The following is a 23,090-nucleotide window of genomic DNA, read 5'->3' on the forward strand; positions in this document are numbered from 1 at the left end:
TCTAAGTGTTTGCTGTTATCCTCTGCAGCACCAACTGATTTCCCAGTACAGATAATAATAAACACCCATAACAGTTACATAATCCACCCACAATTTTCCAAGAGAGGACATAAAAAATTATGCCTGAAAAAAGCAGAAATTTTCATCTTCAAAGAATACTGTGTAATTTTGGTAAATAGTCTTAAATGTATAATTCAAGTGTAGAATTCCAAATTCCAATTCCAAAGATTCATTAGTTGTTATGTATCTTTTAGCTCCCGGCCACTGACTGAATTTGGACCACATGAGTAGTGACAGAAAGTTGTTACTGCCTGGCAGCCAAGGGGAGAAGAGGTGGTGTTCCATCCCACTCAGGTTTTTCATGGGCTGCTGACCACAGTACAAACACCCTGGACTGAACAATGTGCACAGATCAATCATCTGACTCTGATCTGGGAATTATCCCTTTTGATCGGGGTAGATAAGCAATTGCCCTGCATGGCAAGCAGTCTTACCACTGCCCTTTCTGTATTTATCATGTGAAAAATGAATACAGGCAAACCTGTAGCCAGTCCAAATTGTCAGAGTTGGGGTCATTGATTTAAGAGTGATTACCATTGCTTATGCTGCTGAGGAGCTGGCCCAACATGATTTATACACATTGATGGAAGCCAGATTTTTCATGGGCATTACATATACTTCTTATAAGTGCCGACTGTAGACATACATATATATATAATTCTTCCATCTTTTAAAGTGATAAAATATGTTTCTCAAATTACTTGCAACCAATCAATATCCAATATATTGGATTCTTTTCCACCCTCTTACTACACCAGATTTCATTAATTTTACAGCAAATTGGAGTAAAACACATGGGTTTATATTTTTGAGAGTGCCTTATGGTATTTTTGCTAGGAAACTACTTTCAAAGTTGGGTAAAGGTTTTTTTCTTTTCTTTTTTCCTGTGTATTCATTAATCCACTCTCAAATTCTGATATTTCTGTCCTTTTCAACCTTTGATAGATAAGAACAGGACACACTATAGTACATTCACAATTCCCATTTCACTGCAAACTTTTAACTTGCTTCTATAAATCACATAACTCCTTCTGCTGCTAGTGGAAGGTATGTGTCCCCAACAAATGATATACCAGGTATTAGTGGTGTTAAACTCTAAGAACTCTAAACTCTAACTTATAAGAAGTACACCTGTCATTACATCTTTCAAGACATGGGCAGAACACCTTTTTTAACTGTCTCAAAGGAAGCAGCATGGGTGCAGCCTCATGCTTAACAACAGTCATTTCTGCTTCTTCCCATCACATGAACAGCAATAAACAGCTGGTGTGATTAATGAAATGAACCACAGCCTTCTCCAACCTGATTTAAGTATTCAGTTAGTCAAAGCAGTTCTTTACTTCCCATGTGAGAAAGCATCGGCAGTTCCTATAATTAATAAAAAAGAAATAATAAATAATTTTGAGAATATGAGCTGTATGAATGTTTACTGAATGTTTGAGCAACAGATTTAAAAAACCCCAAACCCCTCCAAGCATGGCTCTATAACCCCATGTTTCCCTGCCCTGAGTGTTGGAGGCGAGCCGTAACGCCCCAGTGGCTCCGCTCTGCTCCGGTGTGGGCGAGAGGAGGGGACACAAACCCACGTGAATGAGGCCACTGGCCAAACTCCCTGTTTGTGACACACCTCTGAGGCACACACACCCACAGAGGTGTGGCTGTGCTTTCAGTGCTGTAGGGCACCCCAGCATAAACTGGGGAAAGAGCCTGGGCAAGTGGAAGATTTGCATCTCCTCATGGAGAACCCATCAGCGGGTGATGACAGACCCGACGTGGGGGCCGTGTCTCATGGCTGGCTTGTGGGCTGCACTGTTATCAGCTGAGCACCACAGGTCAGCCTGGCAAAACAGCACCATGTTTACCCTTTGGTATTCCTAAATGAGATGCTCCCATGTTCCTTTTTCATCTCTACAGCTGCCATTTCATATCTATGTGTGATGTGCCACACATCTTCTCATCTGCCAAGAGTCTTTAACTCACGAAACATAAAATAAAACCCCGAAGCACCTTATCCCAGCCACAGGAATATGCAGGTTTTCGTAATATACTTGATTATTTTTTCAGCAAAGAAATACTTTGGGGAAGAAGTACAGAGAGCTATTGATCTACTGACTTTGATGTCAAATTGGCAGATCACACACAGCCTCCCCAAAGCTTCTCTGTTACTGAGTACCCCACTTTTCCATGGCTTAGCAGCCTCACCTCCTGAAAGGGGATTTAGTCAAGTAACATGCTGCTTTTCCCAATTGCATTTGCTTTTCCCAACACCCATTTTGCCAATGAGCAATTCCATGACCATCAGTGACTCTGGCTTCACACTGGACCAAATAAATGTTTTGTGTATTTGAAGAAGATCTGGTGCATTTGACTAGAGCTGCAAATAGAATGGACTCAAACACAAAACCAACTTTGGCTTCAAGGAAGAAAGTTCAGTGAAGTAAAAGTTTGGTGATTCTAACAAAGGTTAAAGTTATTTGACCTGGGTTGAATTTGAGCTTGTAAGAAGGGCAAAATGAGAACATGCCAAGACTTGAAGAATAGTTCCACAAACAAAAAGGTACTTTATCAGATAAGCCTTCACATCAATTTTTGTTCAGTCTCATTCAAGGAAGTTATTTTTTTCATGTGAAGAGATTTTGTTAAGATTAGTTCTGAACTCCCAGAGAAAGTGATTGGTCTCTCTTTCTGAGCCATGACTGAATCCTCAATGAGTAGAAGACAAAAGAGAGGTTTTGTGGCACAGCAGCAGACAAATGAAGAGCCTGGGAGGGGACTGACAGGGGCAGGCCCAAAGAGAGGCAGAGGCATCACCGTTTGCCTATCAAGGGAAGTGTGAGGTAGGGCAAAGGCAAATCTTCCTGTCAAGGTCTGGTGCAGACAAGAGAGCCTTACACCCAGCTGGTCAAGCTCTCAGTGCAGGGGGCTTCTCTTCCAGAAACAGGTAAGCTCCTAGCTGTGGCCTTGCCATACAGAATACATGAAAAAATAACATAAATAGTGTCCACCATACATTGGGATTAAAGAGGGAGATCTGTGACGTAGTGCTGATTAGCCCATGACTATATTCTGCTCTTTTTTTCCTAAAATTTTCCACTGTTTTTATTTCTCCCTCTTTCATTCAAGCTGTGTTTGAGAAACCATTCCTCTCCATGGGCTACAGTGGGGTTTGGATCAAATCTTACAGTACATTTGTAGCTTGTTAAATTACTAAACACGCTTGCCTCAAAATCTTTGTGCTATATATTGCTTCATCAGATGAAACAATGATAAAATTTGATCATATGGTCTAATTCCAAGGAAGGCAAGTACTCTACCCTAGTCAGAACTAGCATGCCAGCTCAGCTTTATAGTCCTTTGGAAAGCTGAGCTCCACTAAACACAGGCTTTCACTGCTGGTAGGTGGCCAGATTTACAATACAATAAATTACTTGCTCCTGGAGAGAATTGTAATCAGATAAATACAGTGAATTCTTTATACTGTCTGGAGGCACTCTCTGAACAAAACCCCATTTCATACAGCCTGATGAGACTGAGTTAGTGTTATTTTATAGGGATACATGCATTTTGTATGACAGCTTATTTTTAAGAATGTTTATTTTTTCCAGTAGTGATCTCTATGTTGCTATCACTGTTTATCCAGGCAAAGGAAACTTGTGGCTCACAGTCCCTTGCCCATATCAGTCCTCACTCCCAGTACATTCCAAGTAGGATATGAGTCTAAATTTATGGCTCATCAAAGCCCATTAACTATTGGAAAGGTTTTTTCTCTTCTGATTTAACCTAATAAGTAACCATAAAGAAACCAAGAAGGAAAAAAATGGTTCAGAATAGGTTTCTCTACAGTAAACACTCAGAGACTGTGAAAAGACTATGTCATCATTACCAGAAGATAAAGATGGCATAAAGGAATAATACATATTTCAATGTTGTGAACAGTGAGGTTAAAAAATTAATTAAAGAACCTTGTCCATATAGAAGAGATGGTGGGCTAGTCTAGTCTCAAACCCATAAGTGTGAAAAACATTTGGGGTTTAAAATGAGTGCCTCAGCTGCTGCTTTGGACAAAGACCTTTAACCAATAATTAAATTAGTAAAATCATAAGTTAAGTTGTTTGGGGTTTTGGGGGGCATTCTTTGGGTTTTTCGGGGCTTTTTGGTTTTGGTTTGGGTTTTGTTGTTTGTTTTGTTTTGTTTTTTGTTGTTGTTGTTGGCTGGGGTTTTGCTAGTTTGCTTTAGGTTGTGGGGTGGTTTTTTTTAGGGAAGGCTCCAGCTAGGATTATAATAAACATATGGAGACTTTGATACCTCTTTCTTGCTTTCCTTCCCTCTTCCTTTCCTTACTAGCTGGTATCAAAGACCTTCACCATGCAACACTTGTTACTTGGACTTCAAAATAAATGCATTCAGTGCCCACAAAACCCTACAGAGAACACACTGCATGTGGGTTGAGTGAGCAGGGAAGCACACTCAGGGACAAACAACTCTCATGCCTGTAACAATTCCTCCTAACTGCATCTGCACATCTGTCATCCATCTTGCTCTCTTTATATTTGCTAGCAGATTTATTAATAGCTAGGCCACTAAGCAGATTTTCTCTTCAAAACCTGTGGCCCAAATTCTTAAGAACACACATTATATCCCCTTAAAAGGACAGAGAGGAGTGTGTCTGCTTGTTTACATTTGATTAGAAAGCACAGCCAATGAGCTAAATTATGACACATTCCCAAAGAAACAGTGGAAATTTGCTTGATTAAGAGAAAGAGTTCCCATACAAACAGATTTCTGTTTTCTGGTCAGTACCTGCCTTGCATTCAACTCGCCTTATGATGGTTAATTCTGTCAAAAGTATAAATATTACAACCTAGGGGGTCAAGCCTAGAAGCCAGGAGCTGTGTCCCCTGCCTCTTCACATCCAAAGTGCCTCATGTTAAAGAAGACTGCAGCACAGCTACTTAATTGCTCAGCCACTTAAAGGACAACAGAGCCAGATAAGCATTCCTGAATCCTAGTCTTACACTGGCTGTCAGGTCTCTAAAGAGCATCTTTTCACCTTGGAACATAGTCCAGAACAGTAAGAGACTCCACTGTGAAGCCTCATATACAGAAGCACTTAATGAAACTAACACCCAGTGGTTTAAGAAAAACAAATTGTGAATTGAGAACATCCTATGGACATTGGAGTGGAAGGATTTTTTCATGCAGATGGCACAGGCTGGGAGAGTGCTCACCTAGTTCTGTTCCCTGGCCTTGGCTAATAACTTCTAGCATCACCCTGGGCACACTAATTACCTTCCTGGTTACATTTAGAAAAATCCCTTTAATAGCTTTCCAAAGCTGGATTTTTTTCCAGAATTCTTGATGATGTGAAATTATTAAATCAGGATTAATGGTGTTTCTAAAAATACATACTTGCGTAGTCACAGGTTGTTCAGTACAATGCAGGAAAAAGGGTTAAATTATGCAACATAAGCAGAAGTTCAGCATAGGTGATCATAACAGTCCCTGCTGGACTTAATATCCATGAATTAATGTATGACAGGGGATAAATACAGTGGGACATAATGTGATTGCTGACTCCAGCTCCTGCTCCCTCTTCTATGAAGCAGCTCCCAAGCCCAGCAGTTTCCAACCCCCCTGCATCCCTGATGAAATATAGCACCAATCCATTGCTGCTGGGGCACAGGGCTCTGAAAAGCAATGGAAGAGGCTACATTGTTTTCTTATGCAAGAATATGTGCATATTGGCCACAAATGTAGGGATAAGCAAATCTTCAAGATGGAAGGACAAAATCAAGGGTCAGAGCAGAATTTTCCTGTCCCTATCATTACATAAGTAATTTAGTAATTACATAAGCATTTAGGATCTCTTGTGCTATATTCTTTTGGCTTTAAAAAAACCTTTTTCCTTTCTTTTCTTTGAAGCCTCAGACACTGACCACTATTCAAGTCTAAATCACAGAATGGTTTGGTTTGGGAGGGACCTTAAAAATCATTGAGTTCCAGACCCCTGCCATGGGCAGGGACACCTTCCACTAAACCAACTTGTTCAGAGCCTCATCCTACCTTACCTAAGCACTTCAGGGACTGGACATCCACAGCTTCTCTGGGCAACCTGTTCCAGTGCCTTCCCAACCTCACAGTAAATAATTTCTTCCTAAAATGTAATCTAAATCTGTCTTCTTTCAGTTTAAAACCATTCCCCCTTGCCCTATCACTAAAATGACGAAAATCTTAACAGGTTAATGGATTCATCCTGTGAGGTAAACTTAAAATACGGGTAGACTGGAAGAGTTCTTTGTCAAAAGCACACAAAGTAGCTGCCTTTGACAAAAGAAATTTTTTTCAGTGTGAGCTTTTAGCTTCGACTATTCTTCAAAAGTGGATCACCCAGTGCTGACTAAAGGCAGTGGTAAAGGTTCCATGTGATTTCAGTGACCCAACCCTTCTCCACTGCTCTTATTCCATCCACCCAGCACAATGAGTCAACTGACTGCATTTAGGAATTTGCTGTACACCTGTAATTTATTGTGCTGTCATCTCAGAAAGCAGTACTGTTGAAGAATGACAGAGTCTTTCCTTTAGAATTTACTGTCCCAATAAAATTATTCACCCAATCTCCAATTCCTAGAAAACTCCACAGAGGAAATCACGTTTTAAAGAGGGTCCTTTCTTATCAGTAATAACTGAGTAAAAAGTGAATCATTGCACAGGACTTGATGTGAAATACAGATGGCCTTGGAGTGGCAATCAAACTTCAAACGTACATGTTTCACAGAAAACATTAAGCTGGGTTGTTGGTAAAGGTTGCCCCCACACTTTGAGGCATTTTTTGTTTTAATGCAGTTACCAGTTTCAGGATGCAAGGAGGAGCCCACCCAGGCAATTTATGTGATTTAGATAAGGGAGATGCACAGTCTCATGCCAAGGGCTGAGTCAGATGAGTGACAACACAGAAAATCCAGCCCAGTCTTTGCTTTGAGTCTGGCACCCATTAAAAGCCACCTCCCAAGGACACGTGTGACACAAGGCCATGATCTGGTAGAATGGTGAGAGCCCTGAATGAACACAAAGCTGGTTTGTCCTCAGCCCTCCCATCCACGAGGTCCAGTGCAGAGGGGTAGGTTTGCCAGGATGGAGGAGGTCCATCCTCCCCTTCCCAGGCTGTCAGTGATGCCACCACTCAGCACCGCACACACGGTGTGACTCAAAGGGAAAGCAGCCCCACCACGGAGCAGCTGCCCCATTGCTCCATCAGGAGTGGTGTGCTTTACAAACACTGATGTGCTAAGACCCAGAACTCCTTCTGCTATGGGTTTACCACTCCCTTCAAGAGGAATTCAGTGAAGTTATGCATGAAAACACAACAGCCTTCACATTCTTCCAGTGCCTCACAGTTAGTGTCAAAGAGTTATGAAGAAAAAAACATCAGTTCCAGAAACTTGAAATCCCCCTACCTATGAGATCCAAGTCCATAGCAGTCCTCCATTTATTTTAGAGAGAAAACTCAATATTATTCAGCTGAATCAGTAAGGAATATAATTTTCATGAGTCTTTAGAGGCTATACAGAAATCAAGAGCACCATCCAAATTTTGCCACTAATTTGCTATGGTTAGGTCACTTAAACTCTCCATTCTCCCTTATTCTTGCCCATAAAGTGAAGCCAAGTCTAATGACTACTCTTATGGCAGAAGTACTGGAAGATTTAATTAGCTAATATTTTTCCAACAGGGAAAATATGTAAAATACTCAGGAAATGCTGAATGTTATCACTAGTGCAGGAACAGTGGTGAATAGTAACAGCGGCAGCCCTTTTAGCTAAGGGAGACATAGAAAAAAATTTGTTTATTGAGATGGAACCAAAATTGAAATTGGTTTAATTTTCACAACTGAACATTCCAGAACTTGCTTAAAACCCCAGACATTATGAAATCACACAACCTATTTGCTGCTTTTCAAAACCAGGAGATTGACTCCCTCATCTCCACAAACACACTTCAGTCTTGCTTCTACTGCTTCTTCACAGACAACTTTCCATTACATATTTTAAAATCTCTATGCCAGGCAAAATGAATTAGTTCAAAAGTCTTATGGAAAACAGATTTATAAACTTGTGTGATTAATGCTGTGTTTCAGCCTAGGATGGTTTTTCTTTGCACATTAACAGATGAAAGCTACCAGAAATGATGATGGAGCACAGGGCAAGAAACTCAGGTAGTATAAAAAGTACTCTTCAGTTGACTTAGCATGACTTATACTTTGAGAATCTGGACACGAACCAAGAGGAAGCTTGCCAGCAGAGCTTTTCCTCAGCAACTGTCTCTTAGAGAGGCTGTTGCAATCCCAAATAATTTCCTCTATAAAACCCCTGTTCCAGCTCAGGAGTTCCTTCCTTTTGCTGTAGCAATGGGAAAATGCAACCAACAGCATCAGACCCATCTGTACAAGTAGTTTAACTACACAGATCCATGATTAGTATTTTAATTTGTGCACTGTGCTTACCAAAGAAGCTTGAGAGCCAGCCTCAATTCATAAGGAAACATATTTTTCAAAGCCATCTGAGCCGACATGTTCACAAAAGAACACTATCTGACTCACTGAAATCGAGATCCTCCTCAGCAATAAAAACCTGGGGAAAGAGAGGATTTGCATCTTGCCCAGGATGTCAACAGGATTTGCTCAATGACAAGAGACACACTGATCACTGGCAGCCTAAACCCAGCACAGCAGGCATCAGCAGTTAGCCCTGTCCTTGTAGATACCTTAGATGTGTTCGTCGTTTCCCTCATTTCATCAATTTCATTAAGATGAGAATGCTCACATCAGTAAGCATACACTTTTGGTGAAATAAGCTGGTATGATAAGATTGCACTCTGCACTGAAGTTTCACTGCTGGCAGAACGTGCAGCTCTGTGCCATTACTGCCATGACTTTTGTTCTCAGTACCCCCTGTTAACACACAGACCCCCAGTACCCAGTAAGTGATGGCAACTGACATGGCAGGTGCCTGAGGCACAGAGAGAAATTGGTGTTAGTGCTTCTCTGCTGCCAGGATACAGCCCAGGTTTGTGGTTTGGGTTGTGGCCATTGAGGAGCCCAGCAGATTAATATTTTTCCTTATTTCCCCCTTCACTGTAGCATTCAATTTCAGTAGGTTTATAGCTTGCACAGGAAACTGTACTGCTAAACACAGATGAGAAAAATATATACTACATACAGAAAACATCCTGTAGGGACCTTTCAACATCATTTCCAGATATCACATTTTTCTGGTTATAAAACAACTCCTCAGTATCTTCAGCTGCGCATGGTGACATGACAAACCCAACACAGTCATATCAAGGAATTTATCTGTTTCTATCTTCCTTCCTGCCACCAGCTGTATGAGAATCATTTACTTAAAAGCAACTTTGGAATACAAGTATTTTGACCTCAAGTATATCAAGACACCTCCAGGCAACCTCCTGTCCCCATTGCAGGATCAGCTGAGTATAGAGCCATTTCCACCACGACATGAGGAATAATGTCATTTGATCTCAGTCTTTTTATCTTTTCTAATGCTTTTGTCTCTTTTGCCTACTCCTCCTGTTACCTGGTGTGCAATATGCACCTTAAGAGATCCAGGGTACATTGTCTCAGAGAAATAGCAATTAATTATTAAACCTGTCTCTATAACAGCCTTCCAGGTGTTGAGACAATCTGTAAGCTAAGCACTGATGTTTATCTCTGTAACACGGCACTACTGCATGAAACCTGTCAGCCAAACTGCTGCACAAGCCTTTTCATTTTTGTTCATTTTTATTTTTATGGAATTGCCCTGCAATAGAAAAATGACTATTTACAGAAAAAAAAAAAAAAAAGACAATCTGTGGTTAAATCCTCCCTTTTGTCCATTCTGGGCAGGCATTTGTCACCATGCAAAACATCACACTGATTTCAGTCCTGTCCTTATCGCCTTTGCTGTGTAAGCAGTCAGGAGCTGGAAACCTGGAGCCAGGCTTAGATGCTGCACTTGCCATTTCCAAGCCAGCTCATTTCTTGTGGGATTACACATGTCTACACATCATCTGACTAATTTTAAGGTTGTCCATGGAAGGAGAATGGAGCGGGTGAGGGCTGAGAATCTGCTGCTAGCAAAAGAACCCCAAAATTGTGGGGTGAGATTTTGTACCCTGCAGTTGCCAGATGAACCTTTGGTGATTATATTTCCTTTGTCTGCCTTTATCAGTATTATTACAGTTATTTTTTTTCATGGTCTGTAGCAACACATTAAAAATCCATTTCAGGGATCTACAACTATTCTCCCAATCACAGTGCAAACAACCTAAAATGAACTTAATAAACACTAGAAGAGTCCAGGTTTCTTACGAGTTTGTTTCTCATTATTATTTTGAGGTACAAACTGAGGCACTTTTTTTGGTGCCTAACTACTGTATCTCCCTTATAAATTTTTTGGTATCTTCCAAGATAAAATGTATCTGCTACTTTTCTTTCTGGCATGTGACTTCAGGGTTCCTCTCTGCTCCAGCTGGCTGCCTGCTTGTACAAAACTTGCAGGAATTCAATTAGCTTTAAGCCTACTCTCCAGCAGCCAAATTAAATCAACTGGTGTGTTCAACAGTTATCTGAGGATGTACAGAACATGATCACCCTATTTCCTGAGGAAACCAGGCTAGCAATTCCTACTTCTAAGAGCTAATCACTTGCAATGGATGTATGAAATAAATGGGAAAATGAGAAGATGGCAGAAAGGCCAAAGTTAGGTAATAAGAAGTCGAACATTCCATTGTGCAAGAAAATGAACATTAGTCACAGTACAATGCTGACAGCTGGCACCAGATTTGCTACCAGGCAAGGCATTTAAAGGAAGGATGGGCAGCCAGGAGGGAGGTGACAAGGTGGCATTTTGCCCCAAATCATCTTATATTTGCAAGGCAGCATGGGGGGAAACTCCACTCAAAGGGAGCTAGGAGATGTATAAGCAAAAGTGGTTGTGTCAAATGAGCAGGAATGAGCTTTTCCACCCTGGATCCATGTGGTGATCCAGGGAGACTGACCTGCCTCCATGCCCCATTTGCCCCGTGACTTGCCATTCACCCCACCCTTGGCCTGGGGGCTCATCTTCTATCTTTCATGGAAACACTCCTGCTGCCTCAACCCAAATGGAGCAAGGCAATTTACAATTTACTTTGTAAATTCACACAAGAGCAGGTGGAGAGCTGCTGCTGTGGGAAGTCAGCAGACAGTAACTTTTTGCATTGTTTGCAAAAGAGATGACTGCCCACATTCTCCACAGGGCAACTGGTCCTGGGGAGGGACTGTGTTTTCAGGCACCTTCTCTACAAGTATGAAATGCAAGGGAGTTAATGTGTCTTGAGAGACATCTCAATGTGTTTCTGGCATTTTCTGGGTTATAGGAGACATCTGGGCTCTCACCTTTCTGCATGGGTGGGTACTGGAGGTTTGTATGGAAAGAAAACCCAGATTTAAAGAACTTCTGTAGCATGTTTCGGCTGAATAAAAAGCAGCAGTGAACAGGTGCCAGTGGCTGAATGGTAGGAAATGTGGGCCACAAGGACAGAGACAGCACAGAGTACAAGGTTCTGTGGAGCTGGGATTACTCACAGGTTTGATTGTTTCACATATCCATAAGGCAATGTCATGTATTTCATTTGATCAGGTGAGGATGAGCCTGGAATAAATAAATGTGAGAATTACTGGCTGAAGCAGTAACAAATCAGACATGTATGCTTTGCCTCTAGAAAAACTGCTCCTCTTCCTCTCTCTGTATCGAGAGCAGGAGCTGGCTGTCATCAGCTCTTCCCCTTTTCTAGCTCTCTGCTGTCTGAGCTACCTTGTTCCAGGGGAGCTTTTTCCCCACTGGCTAAGCCTGATGCTTTAAGGCCCATGAGGGCTTTAAAGCTGCTTACAGATTGCAAAGTGACCTTTTTTAGACTTCAGACTGAGATTGACTCACGTGAACTCAGAGTCCCTGAACACGGGTAGCAAATTGTCTTGCATATTTCTAAACTGTCAGATAGTCATTAGCTATAAATAATAAATGTCACGTGGCTTGCAAAATACATATCCAGCCTATTTAAGAATACTTAATGCTTGTGGTAAATTTTTTATCTCCAAGTATTTTTATCTTAACTAGTGGTTCCAGCCATTGGCCTCAGAACTGCCTGTAGAAAGGAAGGAGAAGGTAAGTATTATACATTACACTCTTAAAAGGTGAAGAAAAGAGAAGGGGTAAGCCAAAGACACAACTTGGATGAGACCCAGGAGGAATGAGGATGGACTTGTGACACATCAGCCATCATGGTTGCAGTGCTTTGCAGAAAGGCTGTGCTTTATGCCTGCTTGTTGCCAGACATCAGGCAGGAGGAGTTTCTGCAAGCCCCATCCTCAGCATCTGGCCTCTGGGAAAGGCAGGACAGGAGGCAGAGTGGGTCCCCACTCCTCCCAGCTGCACCCCACCGTGCCAGTCTGCAAGGCAGGCAGGGGATACATATCTTGGCTCCACGTGAATATTGCATGATTCCTCTTTCCTCTCTCCAGTTCACTAAGCTCTCATTTCCTATGCCTCTGCTAGCACAGTTCAGGCTGAAAAATAGTCTTCCTAATGCCCAAGGTTGTTTGCTTTCTTTGGGGATGTTTATTTAATATCTCCTCACTAACGAGTCAGGTTTTTTCTATGATCCACAAGGCATCAATATTGCATGTGCTCAGAGACCTTAAGGCTAAGAAATACATGGATGCTAAGCACTGTGTATTTCAAGAGGCAAGTGTTTTGTTAACAGCAACAGCTAAACAAGGCATGGAACAGCCTGAACTTCTGGAGTCAAAGTGAGATCAAAGCACATAAAGGTTAATGGGCAAAATGCCACAGGAGCCATTCTGCAGTGGGAATTTATGATTTACAAGCGTACCAGGAAAAGACTGCTTTAATCACTAGATTACGCTAAGTACTTGCCAATTTTAATACAGCAAACCACTATTTTTCTCCTACTTCAGCATCAAAAAACTTGCCTTCTTAAATATAGAAACATATAATCAGATTATTATCAAATGCTTTCCCCTCCTTCCCCAAGAAAAACATTAATATTATTAATATAACACCATCAAGATCTCTGAGAAAGGGGTGCAGAGGATGGGGGGCAGATTTTACCTCTTCCTCCATGTCCCTGTCCTGTTTTGGGCCTCCCATGATTGGAGGCACTTGTCCCATTTGCCTGTGCTGCCCTCTGGGTTATTTTCTGCATGACTTGGAGTTGTCCTCTGAGCACAGAAATCCCCTGATGCCCTCCCCAGTATCCCTGTGTACCTCAGTTGCCCAGCATGCTCCTTGGACAAAAAATTTGCCAAAACAAGGGGGGAGGGGATGTTGGATGTTGGGGAGCCTCCCAACCACATGTCCCTGGTGCCAAGGACATGCCACCCAGAGGGTCACCCCACAGCCAAGGAAAGCTTGGCTGCAGGAGCAGGGCAGCAACCCCTGGCTCACCAGCTCCTGAAAACCACATGCTAAAAATTCTATTGTGTGCTTAAATGGTATTTATAGACACCATCAATCACAGAGGTCCTAAACGCATTAAATCAAAATTAGTTTAAAAACCAGTGTTCTTCAAGACTCCTAAAAACAGCTCAAAAAGATGATATCATTATAGCCCTCTCCTAAATGTCATGGTTTCAAGTAGGTCTCTGATGCTCAGCAGGGCTTGGTTTATACTGAGGCTCAGCACCTGACACTGGTATCCACCAAAAAGGGGAACAGAGACAGTAGGAAGCAAACTCAGACTGACCCTTTCTGTTACAGGGAACAGGGCTCACAGCTCCCTTACCTTAATGAAACAAGAGTCAGTCACGCAATATCAGTAGAGATTTAGTGTAGAATAAGCTAGAATCAGTCACACAACCTTCAGAATTGGTAAAAATCAAAAGACAGCACACAACCAGAGCCCTATCTCTAAGCCAAGGCAAACAGCTGACCTCTTGCTCTGTTTTTAAACTCAACCTGCCCCTCCCTGTCCCTGACCATAACTGGGCACAGCTGGGTGCTCACTGCTCGCCTCCAGCCGGGGGAAGGCTGCAGCAGCAAACAGAAAACATATGTGAACTACAGACCTTGCTAAATTAGCTGTATGCAGTATTTTTCATTCTTGATGTGATGGCATTTTAGGCAGGGTTGGAGTGCTCACAGGGGTGCAGTTTCTTTGGCTAAAGGTTGCTTTTTGGCCATCTGAACCTAATTTCTGCAGCTGTAGCAGATCTGCCATAGCCAGGGACACAGGGCTAGCAGCAGGCAGTACCAGTACCCCAGAGCAGTGTGATAGGCACAGCTCCTCAGTCATCAGTGGACATGTATATTGCTACCCTGAGTTTGACTCTTTGGTCTAAAATGAGCTACCCTCTTGAGTTTGGATTTTCCTGGCTACTTGTGGTTTTATTTATGTTTACCAATTCATCAGTGCTGCTTGCAAAAATAAGATAGTGCTTATGAGCCATTCTCAAGAGAAGAAGCATTTTACATTCCGAGTTTTACTACAGCATTGGTACTAGAAGCAGAAATAAGGCATAAGTTAGTGTGTCTCCTTGCAGTAATGCTGCTTATTTCCTGCATAACTAACCTAGAGGAGTGGAGGAATATTAAGTACCATGTAGGCCACTGATTTTCCTATTCATGCAAAACCTCTACTGCAAGTTTAAGCAATGCCTATAACTATCATGCAACAGAATAAGCTGTGATGCAGTTTGCTTTTTCTTCATTAATGTAATTTGTTTCTATCCCTTCCTCAGCTCCTCCTTTTTTTTTTTTTTCTTTTTGGTTACTCTTCTGCAGAAAGTCAAACCACAGGCAGCTTTCTTCTTCAAACAAATCCAATTAGCTAAGATTGTGGATGGATTAAGATTTAAGACTCTACAGAGATGCCTGGATGGAAACCCTTTACGTTAGCTAATTCTTATTCAAAAACAAACAAGGTTGGAGGGCAGCACCACATTTAACTTGGGGACTGGTGGGTGGAAACCACCAGATAATTAAAGATGTCTCTTTATCACCCTTGAAAAGGGAGGGTCAGATAAGGCAGGATATGACCCACAACTGGCAAGGACAGGTATGTAGGTCACCATGTCACATGGAAAGACACCGAGCAGAGCCTGAGCAGCAGCCTGCACACAGTGGCCCAGATCAAAGAAGGAATTGGGGACACCTTCACAAAGAGCTCTGCCCATGGATCAGGGAACAGCAAAACAAAGAAAAACACCATACCCAGCTCTCTTCTCCCTCTGGAAAGGCAAATGGTCATCTTGGCTGCTGTCAGGAGATAGCTGGTGAAAGAAAAAAACCTTTAATGAAGAATTCCTGGGATTTTTTTAGGGCCACAAATAGGGGGACAAACAGGTGCAGGCAGTATGCAGACAGCTGCATGTACAGCACGAATGACTTCTGCTTGATCCCACTCTTCCTGGAGTTCTTTCATCCAGAAATCTGTCAAAGTGAGGAGAAGGGAACAAAGATTTCTCTCCTAAGAGAGAACACAAATGAGGCAAATGGCAGGACTAATACAAATGTTTCAGCCATTTACTTTTTGGGAACAGGTTAGGAGAGATCTGAATCCAGCTTCAGCAGGGTGAGCCATCAACTAGTCTGCAGCTCTGGCTGAATAGCTGCCACTGCTCTTGGAAATACAAGTTGCCAGCATGTAGACGCCAATAGAGTCCACATGGTCAGCTAAAACTGATTTCATGAGAGAATGCTGGAGGAGCAGCTACCCAGCAGGAGTCACTAAGGGTAGAAGTGCTGACAGTCACTTCTCCACTGCTTTCTAGTGATGACTGTTCAGATCCATGTGACTCCAGGAGGCACCGTGCTTGTCACCTGCCTGGCAGTTCCCTTGATTACACGGTGTTGCACAGCAATAGTATCTGACTATTTCCCTGCATCAAGATCTGGGTATTTCAGGACACGGTATTTCAGATAACTGTTTATACAGTAACAGCTGGCTGCAATGAAGTCATCAAGTGTTTCTGAGGTTACTTAGTACTGCAGAAAAATCAAACAAGAATCTGCCTGAGCTCCATAAACATGGTCTGTGTCTCAAAGGGTGCCACAAAACCCATGAAAGTGGCAAGGGCTCAGCACTGCAGCAGAAGTTGCTTTGGGTGCTAGCAACCCAAATATTGGCAGTCTTTGATCTAACCAGCTTGAATATTGGGGGAGAATCCTAACGCTGCAAAAGCCTCTTTTATGATGAGGGTGATGAAACACTGCATCAGGCTGCCTAGAGAAATGGTAGATGCCACACCCCTGGACACACCCAAGGTTGGGTTGGACAGGGCTCTGACCAGCCTGATCTGGATGAAGATGTTTCTGATCATTGCAAGGGTGTTTGGACAAGATGACCTTTAAAGGTCCCATCTAGCCCAAATATTCTGTGATCTCAATTGTATCAGCTATTCATTCTGCACTCATCAGAAATGCTGCCACTGCTACCACCTCTGAGCAGAATGCTGCCCGTTTATCAAGAATATCTGCCACCAACAGAGCTTATTAGAGGATAAGAGCTGTCTTGTTTGAATGCTGAGTTGGAAATGCATTTTTTTTTTTTACATTGTAATAAATCTGAACGTTGCATTCCCTGGAAAATAATTGTTTAGGATTCATCATATTGGAGAAACAATGTTTTTTAGAGTCTGCCTGTGGAGTTTTTGTGTCATTATGAAAACAAATATTTTATATGGAAGAAAGAAATTTATTTTTTAAAGTCTCCAAAAGTGAAAGCAAGACACTTCACTACCATCCAAACTTTGCAAAACATTAATTTCTCTAGAACTGTGTTTTTTACTGGCCTGCAATAGCTGTAATTGGGTATTGGTTTTCTGCCCAATTCTAATCAGTATAGCAATATCCAACAAGGCATGCAGAAAAATTATATCACATCATATGGGCAAAAATGTATTTATAATGTATTTGTAATTGCAAAAGAAGGTTGATAAATGTAGTTTACTCCAGAGGGGGTGGTATGAGAGATCTGTAAAAGGCTGGTGAGACCCAGGTGAGCCTATGCTAAAAGAACTGAAGGAAGAGCTGTACCATCAAAACTCTCCTAGGGAATAGTAGACAATATGAAAATATTAGATTAGGCGCAGAGTGGTCATTTTGAGCAACTTTGCATTTAAAATTGCCAAGCAAGCAGAAGGTTGAGAGAGACCAGGAACACAAAACCTGGGTTCCAGCATTAGCAAGTCAAATTGTGAACTGACGTCAGGAACCCAGTGATGATTATGTCATGAATTTCACAATATTTGGTGCAGTTTCCTACAGCTCTTGCTCCTGCAACTGTTTCCAGCCTTGAAAGTTTAGAAAGTATTAACCAAGCACTTCAAACCAAAAAAAGTAAATAAAAAAGCACATCAAACTAATTATTAAACTGCACCAAACTCTCAAGGTTTTCCAGCAGACAGCTCATGCTGTGTGATGGTCTGAGTTGAGCTGATAGTGCTGGCTGCTCAGCTGGAGAAAATTTGATTTTCTTGAGGGGAAGGTGACTAAGAGGGAGTATCTGTTTTTAAAGATAAGAGACTAAAATACAGTGGCAGTGTGGTTGGTAGGAAGGAATAGCTGTAGTCTTCATGTGGCTTTTTTTTGTCTGTATGAGAGATGGAGCTAGGAGAAAGACTAAAAGCGGACCCTAGCTTTCATGACAATCTTTACTTGCTCCCCATCTCTTTCATACATTTCTTACATAGCACTACAGAAGTTTTTGGACTCCTGGGAAATGGATCACTAACTGGGATATATATACGCATATACATGTGTGTATATATTCATATTCATCTGATATATGTGTTTTGTAAATATCTGCAACCCTTTAGTCACCTTGGGCCTTGTAAGAAGCAAAAGCCACAACATGCAAGAGGTACCAAAATAAGAATGAAGCTGCCACAAATCCATCTTTAATCCTCCTTTAATTACACGGGCCAGTGGGGCATTAACGCTGAGACAGCGCCGTGCTGCAGAGAGCTACAGCAAGTGTAAAGGAAGCAGCAGCACCTGATGGTGCAGGACTCTACAGGACAGTGTGAAGTGAAGGCTGTAATTAGGAACCCACTTCATTGTGAAGCAGGCAGCCCAGTGAAAGCAGCTGATGAGACCAGCTGACTGCATCTGTACTGACAATAGCCTGCTAGCATCATTAATATCTGTCATTGTTCCCCCCCACCCCAGCTCATCTCTGAGTGCATAGAGTGAGGTAACCTCCCCACACCATAATGACCAAAATCCTCAGTGAATTGCTTTGCTGAGAACTGCCCTGAATTTCTGTGTTTTGATGGCCACTATGTCGAGTGTGGGGGGGAGGATTTCATCTCTGGGCTCACCTATGGCAAATAGCCAAGAAAGGATGGCTGCACCCTACTCCTGCTTCACACCCGCTCCTTCATCTGTGAAGGACATGGAGCAAATACAGAAAATACAACTAGGCAGTGATAGATGCAAAGGAATAGACTATGCTCAATCCCAGCAGAAAGATAACAAATGCAAGGCACTTCCACAGAGCTCTTCCTCAGCGAGATTAAAATGCTCCTCACACACCTCAGTGAATTCATCATTCCTGGCTCTTCTGAGAGGGGGTCAAAGTCCAATGACCTGTTGTCCTCTCGGGATGACTGGGGCAGAAGGAGAGAGCAAGGGGCTTCTTTGAGGCCTGACACCTGAACAGAAAATGAGTCTGCTAACTTTCAGTGCTTAATTCTGAAAAATTTAGCTTATATGCCTCAAAAAGACTTTTGAAAATCCCTGACTGATCTGCTCCTTGCATCTGGTACCCCATACTCTTTTCCTCCAGGAGGGTATTTTGTGCAGTTTGGCTTGGAAAAGCTGACAGATTCTCTGTGTATGCTGATGGACTAGCCCCCTGCTTTTCAGCTCAGCTGTTAATGCAAGTGGAAATACATCCAGGAAGAAGTTTGCCCTCTTGCTGCCCTTGATGCACCTAGACTGAGCCTACAGCATTTTGGGTCTCCAGAGCTCTCCATCTAGCAGCTTGTGAAAACATTCTGAATTTACTACCCTTTTAACCAGCAAAGAAAATAAATCTTCCTTGCCATAAATGCTAATGTTGGTGCACTGAGAAATCCAAAGGGAGGCTGCAGAGGGAGAGAGAAACATTCCCCATGTGATGATTAAAGTGCCAGTTCATGAAAGCTGACGTCAGCGCATGCTTTCAGGGTGGCAGAGCACTTTGCATTTATCCTTTCCTTGTTTGTGCTCCATCTGGATGGGCTCCAGTGGAAAAAAAAAAAACAGAGAGAAAAGGAGAAGCTAATGCCTTTCTAATACACTGCTGAATTCCTTTGGTTCCACACAGGGAGCAGGCTCTGAACCATCTAGATTCTGCCTGCCCAGTTCAGTGAGATAAAAGAAACCGAAGGCAGCCGGTGCTCGGGCCAAACGAAGTCATAATTAGATTGTCATAGCAAACAGTCAGCTGGGGCAGCTCAAAGGAAGACCAAAGGAGAGCACATGGGCAAATAACATCATCTTAGGATTTGACAACTTGCAGGGAGAGCCCTGTTTCTCATCAAGAAGATTCATCCCAACTCACAACTGCTTTCATATAAAGTTATGAAATTTTGAAACTCAAAATTAAGCCACACAAGTAAGCTACAGGTTTCTGCTAAATAGGGTCTGGTGGGAAGACACCCAGGAGCAGTTCCCCAACTCCATGGTTGGGAGACAGGATAAGCACAGCCAGTACTAGGCTTGCTATTGAAGCAGATTTTTCTTCCCTACGACAGAGCAGCACAGGGAGAGCCACAAACTCCCTCTTTCCATAACTTTTAGTTTTATTTCTGAGCTGCTATTGGAGTCAGTGGGAAAAGCTTACCCAATCACTATGGTCACACACATGCTCCAACTGCTCCAACAAGTACACTGCAGGGTTTCTTGCTGAAGATGGCTGCTGATAATTTGGTTTTAGAGCTACACACTGCTACTGTCGGGCAGCAGGGATGATGATTGTGCACAACAGTGGTTTTGGTCTGTGGTCACTCTCATAGCTAGCAAAATTACTTGGTACAGACAGATCATGTTGATAAATACAGGAGTAGCTTAGCAGTGAAGCTGCCTCTTAAGCACTTTAAATAATAGCTTTGCATTTACTGGAACTACTCAAAAGAAACAACTTTTCCTTCTCCTCAGACATGCTGATGATTTAGTGTTGGTTCCCATTCAAAAGTCAGGATGGCAATATAAAAAAAATCAAAAGGTTCCAAATCAGTAATATTTTTCAGCTGAAAAGTAAGTCAAAAGGCAGACGTCCTGTATTGCTGAATATTCTGAAACTAAATAGCCTTTGAAATAACATTCTGAAATGAAAACCTGCACTTCAGGTCCAGTTTTCCCCATCATTTTTCTTTCATCAAGTAAAAAATGAAAGACAGACCAACAGCACAAGAAAAAAAATCTCAGTTTCATCAACCTAATTTCCTCTCAATAGGAACCACTTTTTTCTGTTCTGGAGGACACACCATCAACCATGCAAACAGATCCAGGATCCCTAAATTTCTGACTCTTCCTACTCTACTCAGTGGGCAAGGATCCCTTCAGAGCTTGGTGCAACCTGCAGCCCTGCACCTTGCAGGCTGGAGGTGGAACCTGCAGCTAATTACTGGGTGTGGGAATGCAAGTGGGAGCACGATGGGAGGGAGGGCAGTGAATTTTCCCTGTCTCCCTTCCCCACCCCTACTGAGTGCCCCGGGTTCCATCACAGGGCTGCCCAGTGTCTGTGTGTGAACATGGAGCATCGGGGCAGACCCCAGCCCCAGGGGAGTTCCCTGCTCTCCATCCCTCTCTCCCCCCCGGAACAAACTGCCAATATTTTGCAATATTTGCATTCAATCTGTGGTGAAAAATAGGCGTTAAGCTGGCACAGCCACCAGTCTCTCTGTGTTGGTGATCGAGTGATAAGTTGAACAGCGCTTACACAACTGGGCTGTGTCTGTGCAGCCAGGACTGCTGAGTTTAATCTCCTGCTCAGTCACTGACTCATCACATAGCCTGGAGAACATCATTTCACCTCTCTCCACATAAATGTCATCATCTTTAGTTGGGGAGGTAATAAGGCTATCTCACAGGAACGTTAAGACACACAAATTACCGTCATGAATATTTGTAAAATTCTCCAGCTGATGCTTTGACAAAGGCAATACGTTTTTTGTTGTTGAATAAGCAACAGCGAGGGGAATGTCCTAATTGTCAGGCTGGCTTATTTACTTACCTGGTACCAGAGATTTCTGGCAGCTGTGACAAAAGGATGTCTCAGGTAGGGGAAAGGGTGAAGAGATAGTCTGACTCCTGCAGTAGAAGCAGCAGCAGGGAAAGGTCAGCTCAAGCCACAAAAACAAGTACATGATAGATAAATGTTGTGTCAAAGGCTAAGTGGCATTTGTGGCATTTTCAGCTCAGATGCACAAGCAGCTTATGTAGATGACACAGTGATGCAATAGGTATGTCTAATCCTGTTATCAATGTTCCCCACAGTGCCATGTCATTTCTTCAGAGTACATGCTGAACTCTGCTTTTGGACTTTAGAAGCATTTAGATACCTGAAGTTCTGCTTTTGCACCTTCCCACAGGTGCCGTTTCTCTTGCCTACAGTGAGGATCTCAGTGTCTGTCCTCCACCTGGGGCTGTCTGGGAAGCACAGCCTGGCTATGTCAGCACCTCTGATCCCCAGAGGGTCTGGGATGAATCCTCAGGGACAGACATGATTCATGCAGTCACTCAGTTTGGCTGTGGTATGTTTAGTAGCTGCTGCAACCCAGGACCTAGAGGCTGTACTTGCAGACAGACAAGGTTTCTGAGGGTTCCAAAGTCTGTGCTGAAGTAATAAAAGATGGTTGCTGAGAGAGCTAAGGAGAGAGACATCCTGGAAACTTTCAAAAGATGCACCCTTGATCTTTGTTGTCTAATCTATCCCAGCTGTGTTCTCCCCACTCACTCCTAACTCCTGTGTTTTTCTTTGATCTGAAAACCGATTCAGAGGATACCTGTGGGCAGCCTGGCAAGAGCAGGTAAATCCCTCGTGGGTGGAGCAGAGCTGCTGAACCAGGCAATTCCTGTGTCTTTAACCAGTGCAAGAACACAGATCGTATCTTCTGCCTCATCCACCCACTGTGAAGCCCTTACACAAGGCCCATCTTCCCTGCTGCTGTTGAACTGAACCGCAGCTGAGCAACCCTGCTTCACTTTGGGATTCTCTCCTATCACTACCTAAGCCCATTGGGGCCCTCAGGTGGTGCTTTCCATCACCTAAACAACACCTAAGCCCTAAAGGGCTTTCCTCCATGACTAGTTTTTAACACCAAAAGAAATTTTTATAAAATCCTTGATGGTTAAGATAGAGATACTTTGAAGGTATCATGCTCCTTTTCTTCAGAGCCATAATAATTTTACAGCAATGAGAAAGCACTCTTGGACATCTGGAAGCAGCTGTCTTCTCCAGCTGAAATAACTTACTCCAGTGGCAGGAATTCCTGACTGCCTCTCACAGAACCATGTCCCTGTAGCACCCCTAGTCCAAAGGGACTATTAAATCCTTCTTGCAAGGAAGCAGAAGGCCTGGAAACTAAAAGCACACTACCACAGAAAAACATTCATGGATCCCATGCTTCATCCAACAGAGAACATTTGCACACTTTCATACCCAACTTCTACAAATCCTGCTGAAGGCCTGCAATTAGAGAAAACCCATGCAGTTCAGCAAATGATGTTTTCTCAGTGAACTTAATGCAGTAATGACTTCATCATGAGTGACAATTTCATAGATCACAGAAATGGAAAGACATAAGGAAACTTCCTATAGCCAATGAGTGGTTCCAACCACCCCTTAAATAAGCTCACCGTGTTAAATAGGATTTATTTTCTAAAACTGCTCAAGTCGTGTGGTTTTTCTGTCTTTTGCATTGGAGTACTGTTCTCTCCAATGGTCAGACCAGATTTTTTTTTTGTTTCTGCTAGAATGGCCAT

At 42.7% G+C, this 23,090-nt stretch overlaps 1 long non-coding RNA gene across 1 annotated transcript; it reads right to left on the reverse strand.

Annotated features, from left to right (window-relative positions):
• Positions 1-575: 575 nt before the first annotated feature.
• On the reverse strand, positions 576-14,024 carry LOC132071663 (uncharacterized). The gene is made up of 3 exons (XR_009418166.1): positions 13,903-14,024; positions 11,684-11,750; positions 576-1,428 (listed from the first exon to the last, which is right to left on the reverse strand). It is a non-coding gene; the product is annotated as an uncharacterized LOC132071663 (long non-coding RNA).
• Between the last annotated feature and the right edge of the window lie 9,066 nt (positions 14,025-23,090).

Source organism: Ammospiza nelsoni, chromosome 3, assembly GCF_027579445.1.
Source record: "Ammospiza nelsoni isolate bAmmNel1 chromosome 3, bAmmNel1.pri, whole genome shotgun sequence".
Taxonomy (NCBI): Eukaryota; Metazoa; Chordata; class Aves; order Passeriformes; family Passerellidae; genus Ammospiza; species Ammospiza nelsoni.